Genomic DNA, 8,157 nt, shown 5'->3' on the forward strand with positions numbered 1-8,157 from the left:
ACCTGTAGTTTGGGAAATCTATAAGCAGTTTTTGGAGAATAACAAACAATAAACATTTGAAAGTGAAAAATCTATCAAAGACTATGTTGAAAAGTAAATGTATAAAGAAAAATGAGAGAGAAACCAGATTGAATACACTCAGTTGTCCAGGAAATTACCAATTATATATAAAATTTAATACTGGAGATATTATTACTTATAACTCCAGGGATCTGGGTTAGTCCTGAAATAGCTGTGTGGTTTTTATCAAATAACCACTTCTCCAGGTAGTCTTAATTTTACTCAAATCAAATCAGACAGCCAGAGTGCTGATAAGTGATTTGGTCCCTTGGAAATCTGTCTTTCATTGAGGAAAGTAATAAAAAGAGGTAATTAGATGTCACTAGGGTATTTTGAGGACCTATGTCTCTACATCATAAGAAACTCCTTAGAGGCATTACATTCAGATATTAGTATCAATAAAACAAACAAGCATGCAAATAAATGAATTTTACTCCCCCTATACAAGTGGTTTCTTTTTAGCTTAAACAATTAAGAATCTCAATATAAAACATATTTTCTCTTTTGATTTTGCCACCAAGAACTTACTGAGATAAACTTGAAACCTCTATCCCGTTAGCTTGCTCTCACCACCCTGTCAGCTTTATTAAGATATAATTGACATATAACATTGTGTAAGTAAGGCATACAAGGTGATGATTTGATACACTTATATATTGCAAAATGTTTACTACAATGAGGTTAATTAACAGGTTTTTCACCACACATAATTACCATTTCGTTGTTGTTGCTGTTACAATGGAACATTAAAGGTCTACTGTCACAGCAACTTTTGAGTATAGAATACAGTATTATTAACTATAGTCACCATGCTATATCTTATTCACCTCATAACTGAAAGTTTGTATTCTTTAACCATCATCCCCCTGTTTCCACCGCCCCTCAGCCCTGGCAACCACCATTCTAACTTCTGTTTGACCAAAGTGAGTTGATAAGTATTCCCGGCTTTATATTACCCCTGACATTCATCGTTTTCTTTCTTCTATGCCTCAGCTCCCTCATCTGTGTATTCTAAACTCATGAACTGTATCTATTTTTGTTAGTTTTCATCAGTTGAGAGCAGATAAATGTCTGAGTTTTCTTAACTATAAGTCGAGAAAATGTGCATAGATGAGCTGTGTGACATCTTTGAATTTTTAATGTTGCATTTATCTATTTCTTCTTTCATTTAATTTGTTGTTAATAAGTGGTGACATTATTGACTTTGATATTTCAAAGGAAGCCACTTCAGCCTTAAAAATAACATGAATCAAAAAAAAAATCATTTAAAGTAAAAAGATTAGTTGTACTAATCCAAACTTCTCATTAATAAAGGTAATTAAGAAAATATCTAGTTAAAAAATCTGTAAGCATATATTTTATTAGCATTAGCTTTACTTTCCTGTCTGTGAAACTAATGGCTATTGTACCACAGTATATTTATTTTTCTAAATATAGTGATATTTTATAAAAGTTAATAATTACAACTTGTCATGCTCTGATTTTTCTAATGGCACACTTTTAAAGAATTATTTAGGCATGGGCAATTTCATTTCCTTAATCATGTTCATATATCAATGAGGCATGCAATACTATGTATCTCTTACAGTATTAAAGAAGAATATTGTTTTAAAATGTGTTCCACACGGACAAAATATAATGTCACTTTGCAACTAAAACACAGACAAATAAAACTAGATTCTGGAAGTCCTTCAATATAAAATTAAGCTGCAGAAGTCTATTTGGGATATTTTCTTTTTTTTTTTTTTGCGGTACGCGGGCCTCTCACTGTTGTGGTCTCTCCCGTTGCAGAGCACAGGCTCCGGACACACAGGCTCAGCGGCCATGGCTCACGGGCCCAGCCGCTCCACGGCATGTGGGATCTTCCCGGACCTGGGCACAAACCCGTGTCCCCTGCATTGGCAGGCGGACTCTCAACCACTGCGCCACCAGGGAAGCCCTGGGAGATTTTCTTCCACATCTTTATCCTCTTCAATACCCCTTGGAGTCCATTTCAAATGTGGCTATCAAGTCCCATAAAATGGAGAAATGCATTGGTCTAATTGTATAAAATAAAATTTAACTGTAAGAATTCAAATGGCATATTTCTAATCTCTTCTGACTTTTGGTGATAGGACTAAGAATAAGAATTAGAAAGAACTGGTATTTTATGTAACACAAACCCTAATGCTTTCAAATGAAAACTTCTTTTTCTCATAGACCAGAGCAACAGCAGTGATTAGTTTAGGTTCAGGGAAATTGGAACATCTGGCATGACATTCCTATTACACAGCTATTCCCCGTTGTCTGCAGCCGAAACGCTTAGGCAAACTTTGGCATGGGAGTCTATTACATTTGCTGTACCAGACTGTTCCCTTCCTCATTTGCCAAATAGTCTATTGTCTAAATTTCCACTTAATCCTTATGAAAATAATATTTTGCAACTTGTAGAATATTTCTATAAGCTCTCCACAGTGTCCTCATTTTGAAATATTTTAAGATTTTTATTATTCTGATTTAAAATAATTTTGTGTAATTTTAAAAAGTTACTTAATACTCACAAATTATTGTTGTTATCTTGATTTTTGTCCACTATTAATACATCCATATAATAGAAATGATTGAAATGCACCTTAATTTCCCTTTCACATCATATTCTGAATCACGAGGATATTATCCAGAACATGTAGGGTAGTTGACTGCTTTAGCAAGGCAGTAGGTTTGAAAACCAGGTTTAGATGAAAAAAAAGATATTTCACATTCCTAAGCAGCCAGTCTGAAGGATTCAGAGCAGAGAATTCCAACGTGGAGTGAAGCCTACACCAGCCCATTTGGCTAAGTGATGTTTGTTCTTCAGTAACGGAGTACACGACATGGCAAAAATAATGCCTTTCCCTTTTAGTGTGAATTAAGAGAAGAAAAAATTGAAGAAAATAGAAGGAAAGTAAGTGACCAAAATTGTTATTTCTGTCCTTCCATCTCTTGGCTTGGTGTTAGTAAGTTGAGCCGGGGATGAAAGCACAGGGACTGTGGCTATACGGTACAACTGTGTACATGGATGTGATACTATTCACGGCAGTCCTGCAGGGAGGCTCAGTATCATAGCCTGGGGCACAGAGCTGGATGCAGCGTGCAGCAGAGAGTCAGGAGTTCATGGGCGGGAACAGCAAAGTAAGGTCTAGAGCCCTGCTGCCTGTTTTTATAAGAGAAAGTTTTATTGTAACACAGACATGTCCGTCATTTTATATATTGTCTAAGGCTGTTTTTGAGCTTCAATAGATGAGTTGAGTTTGTTGCAGTAGAGACCAAATGCCCACAAGTCTAAAAATATTTATTGTCTGTCCCTTTAAGAAAAAGTTTGCCAACCCCTGTTCTAGAGCTTCAAACAGACACAGGTGAGACCTAATAGATGGGTCCTGAGCAAGCATAGAGAGAACAGAACTTGTTACACCAGCATGCAAGGAATAGACGCTCTAGGAACCATGTCCACAGAACCATGCCTCAGAAAAAATGGAGTATGAAACAGGCTCCTACCACTTCCTAGGACCAATTATTCACAGCTCTTTCCGATACATTGGTAGTTTGAAAAGCGGTCATTGGAGTATTTATACCATGGAAATTGACAAGTGCCACAAATCAGTGCAGGCATGCATTCATTCATTCATTTATTTTTCACGGAGTTTATTTTTAAACATTTACCAGCATACTACTGCTTAGAAAATGAAGAGTCAGAATTCACTGCCAGTATTTAAGGTGATACAGGCTCTCCCACATACCCCAAAACCCATCACATTGATGTGCTGAAAAGAATGACAGAAATCCAAGTGGCTAATTGTTTTTACTTAAAAATAATAAGAATTACCTATGCTTTTTATGATTACCCTAGCCTAGTTTTAAAACAGGTATGCTTAAAATCTCTTGATTTATTTAATTATTCATTCCCTTATTTATTTGTTTATTTATTCATTCATTCATTCATTTATTCATTCCTGTATTTCTGTGTTTCTGTTACCTGGCAGGTCAGCTCCTTAACAAAACCAAATGAGTTAACAAATTTGTTTCTACAAATTAGATTTTAGTGTAAGAAAATTTCCAAATACACAATGTTTATATATGCATATATACATTAAATTGTATTAAATGGGAAATATTAAATACACAGGTTTTACATTGTTTTTAAAGCTTAAATACCATGAATGTTTCTCATAGCATTAAATACTCTTAAAAACATCATTTTAAAAAAACAAGCTCATAATTTTTTTTTACTTTCTCTTTTTATATGATTAAATATGATTTTTATTTTTTATTTAAAATATTCATGCAGGAAGAAATTAGGGGTCTTCATCACCACCTAGAAACTGAGAGGCTGTCTCCTGGGCTCAGTAAGTTACCTGAATAAAACATAACGTGCAACTTTCAGGTTGTTTGCACATAAAACATCAATTGATAAGTTTCTTTCGTCTTTGATTCTATATTGCTGGAGAAAGTTTGACCAAGTTTCATGCTAATTTATCCTTAGCTGCAAGTATTACAGACAACTTCATACTTTGCTTAATGAAAGGATAACTCTTTTTCAATACAATCAGAACTCAACAGTGATTCAGAAGCAATACCTTACCCTTAATACCATCAGCTTCAAGTCATCAACATGAAAATCCTTGATAAGCTTGAGAAGATGTCGCTAGGAATCAATTAATTGATGTTCCTAGTGCCTAAGAGTTTCAAAATTCGACTTCACTTTAGTTCCTGGCACCACTGATTGATTTTTGAAAATCCATGTTTATTTTTCCTCTGTCCAAAGTGTTTTATGGAATGACACTGACTCTTCAAGACTGTTATGTAGAGTCTTCTTTTTTCACCTTGAAGGATACTCACCCATTCCCTCCCCACCTTTCTGCCTTAAATTCTTAAAAAGCATTGCTTTGTCACAGATTCATACACAGGTGCTCTTGTTGTTTGGAGATCATGGGAAGAGCTTGATTTTGTATGGCCAGGAGTTTGGAGGTCAGAATGGAAATGGCGCTGAAGTTTCCCCAGTCATGGTCACATCCACCTGGTCTATTCCTGACACTTGTTTCCACCATATATGGCACAGGTGTCTGAAGATTTGCCATGCTGGCTGAAGCAACTCTTCCCTGGAAATGTCCAGGAGAAAATTTGACCCGGCTGACAGGTGTTCATGGGCTGCCAATACATCTTCAATTCGCCCAGAGTTTTGGTTCAAAGGAAAACTTTTCTTTCACGTTTTCAAGTACAGATGGAGTCACATATGCAGAACCCAAAAAGACCTGGTTGGCAATTTTGCTGAGAGCTGAGTCATCTGAGCTGTCAACAGGTAGATAGATGTTTGATGTGTAAACTTCAAATCAAACAGACTCACATCCTCTTTAGGTTGCAAAAGAGGTTTAAAGAGGGGGCTCTCCCTTCCCAGTTAGCAGTTCTTCCAAGTTAATATATCTGAAGAATGGATGAGCTGGAACTTCTCCAATGTCCCCAGGACCAGCTCCAAGATGAGAAGCAGCATTTCTTTTCAGCAGTTTTTTAAGCAGATCGCTGGCTTCTTCTGTGAGGTAGGGAGGCAAATTGAGTTTACACTTGAGGATTTCATCGTTTTCTTTCTCTTCTCCCCAATGAAGAGGGTACTCCAGTCAACATGTCCTGTATCAAAGCTCCCCAGCTACACTAATCCCCAGCACTACTGTGGCCACTTTTCATCAAGATTTCAGGGTCCATGTATTCTATTGTTTCACAAAATGTGTGTGTGACTGTTGCATCATGAATAGATTCTTTGAATAGTCCAAAATCTGTTAGTTTCCATGAACTTGGTGATTAAGCATAACTTTCTCCGACATCAGGTATATGTAGATAATCCCCCTTTGATGTAAATGTCCCAAAGCCATGGAGATTTCTGCCAGTAAAAGCAGGTTGTGTCTTCCATAAATATTTCCTCTCTTTCTAACTGCATAAGTAATTCTCCTCTGCTGAGATACTCAAGGATGAAGTAGAATTTTCCATAGGTCTGAAAAGCATAAATTAAATCCACAAGGAAAAGGTACTTTACTTTCTCCAGAATATTCCATCCTACTTTTTATGTGAGTTGTGTCTTTAGCACTTTTTACTATCATTGTCTTTTTAAGCACCTTCATGGCAAATATTTTCTGAGTTTTTGCTCCTGTTACTTTTCTTATTTGTAAAATCTCTCCACAGACCCCTTTACCAAGTACCCGAAGTAGCTTGAAACATTCTAGCCTGACTTTTTCTGGCCTCTGTTCACAGTAGTTTCTGAGATTTCAAGTTTCTCACAATGCTCCATGCCAAGGGCATAAGGTCCAACTCCCCCAGGGTCCATGCTTTCATTTGACCGACTGCTCTCCTCCAGCTCATCCTCAGAACCTGTATCCTCTGGCTGGTCCAGACTATTTCAAACACTCCTGCCATGTCCTCAGCTTCCCTGTCTTAGAAATCTGGTGCTGGATAAAAGCCATCTTGCCTCCTTTATCGCCTCAAGGGCCTGGACCCTCCATTGCTACAGCCATCTCCAGCTGCTTGGGCTATCTATCTATATATCATCTATCTATCTATCTATCTATCTATCTATCTATCTATCATCTATCTGTTGTCTAAGAGGAGGTTAAGTTAATGCAGAGACCAGGCAGCAAAACAGGCTCAGTCCATGATCCCTATCTGAAATGACTAAATAGCAACATACTTTCTGAATAGAAAACAACACAGAAATAGAAGTTTGCAGTTGAATATTTTGTCTCTCTAGGGGAGATAGGAGGAAGGTGGAAAGTAAGACATTCAGCAAGCAATCCTACAATTTGAACACTCAATGCTACCTGAAGCTTACTTCCTCTGCCCCAGAAATCCATGCTTCTCTAGATTCTCTAGATAGATGTCAAGAATTTGTCAAACTGTTGTTCAAATTAAAAACAAAAAATGACTACAGATCAGACATTTTCAGAGCACGAATTTTGTCATTTACCTAAAATCTCTAAAGTAAAGAATATGAGTGTGTTTAATCGCCAGCCAGAAGCAAAAAATAATCACTGCCAATTTTAAAAAATGTAAACTTTTTAAGCAAAATTCTCCTGTTTGGATACTTACTTCATATGAAAGTTTTAACTACTTTAAAAATTCTTTATGCAAATATCTTTAACATACATCTTTATAATTCCTCTATTTCTTTAAGTAAGATTATTTAAAGTAGAGAAGCAAGGTAACATGATATTTATGTGTGTGACCTGTTGAGACAGACACCATAATTTTGAAATCTGGCCCCAAAACTTATCAGCTGTGTCCCTGAGTTTATCTCACCCCACAGTGCTGCAGTTTTCTTATCTGTAAAAGAGATTAAAAGTGATTCGCACTCCATAGGCTTGACGCAGGTTACTATATATAAAATATATATAGTACTTTCACCATAGTATTACTCAATATCTATGGGCTATAATACTAAGTAAAAAACACATTTTAATATTTTGACATATATTACCAAATCATCTTCTAGAAGTGAGGCATGTTATCATTCTTTGCTTCATCGACTGAGATGTGAAAGACCAATTTTCCAACATTCTTAACATCTCTTATATACTAATTTTTATTCTTCTTTGACTTATGGTATGAAATGTTATTGTGCTCAAATATGCAATTCTTGATTAGTAGTAAGTTTCTTTTCATAATTTTTTCTTTATATTTTTTCTCTTTCTGCTTTTTATCCATTTAGGGGTCATTTATATGTGTTTTAAAAATCATTCTGCAAAAGCTTTTTAAATTAGTAGTCATATATAAGCATTCATAAAGTAAATGACAAATATTTTAAAAGCATTTTCTTCTACAATTTTTTTTCTGATGCTTTATTTTGGTCGTGTAGCTTATACTATATATTTTTTTCTTTGCGATCTCTCTTTTCCTCTGTGATATCACTTTTATGCTTTGATATAATCTGATCTCAAAATCAAAAAATATACACTCATGTCTAGTTTATAGTTTCATTTTTTGCAATTAATTACTTTAATCTTCTGGTATTTATGCTATAATATAACATGATCCTCGAGTATACTTTGATTGTTTTCTAAGTTGTTAACCTATTATCACAAGCCCTCTGACATTTTATGT

General features: G+C 35.6%; 1 pseudogene; it reads right to left on the reverse strand.

Annotated features, from left to right (window-relative positions):
- Positions 1-4,080: 4,080 nt before the first annotated feature.
- On the reverse strand, positions 4,081-7,053 carry LOC111175142 (ribosomal protein S6 kinase beta-1 pseudogene; annotated as a pseudogene).
- Positions 7,054-8,157: the final 1,104 nt, after the last annotated feature.

This window comes from Delphinapterus leucas, chromosome 4 (genome assembly GCF_059928025.1).
Source record: "Delphinapterus leucas isolate spDelLeu-1000000601 "Yukka" chromosome 4, BTC_Dleu_Yukka2, whole genome shotgun sequence".
In the NCBI taxonomy this organism is placed as follows: Eukaryota; Metazoa; Chordata; class Mammalia; order Artiodactyla; family Monodontidae; genus Delphinapterus; species Delphinapterus leucas.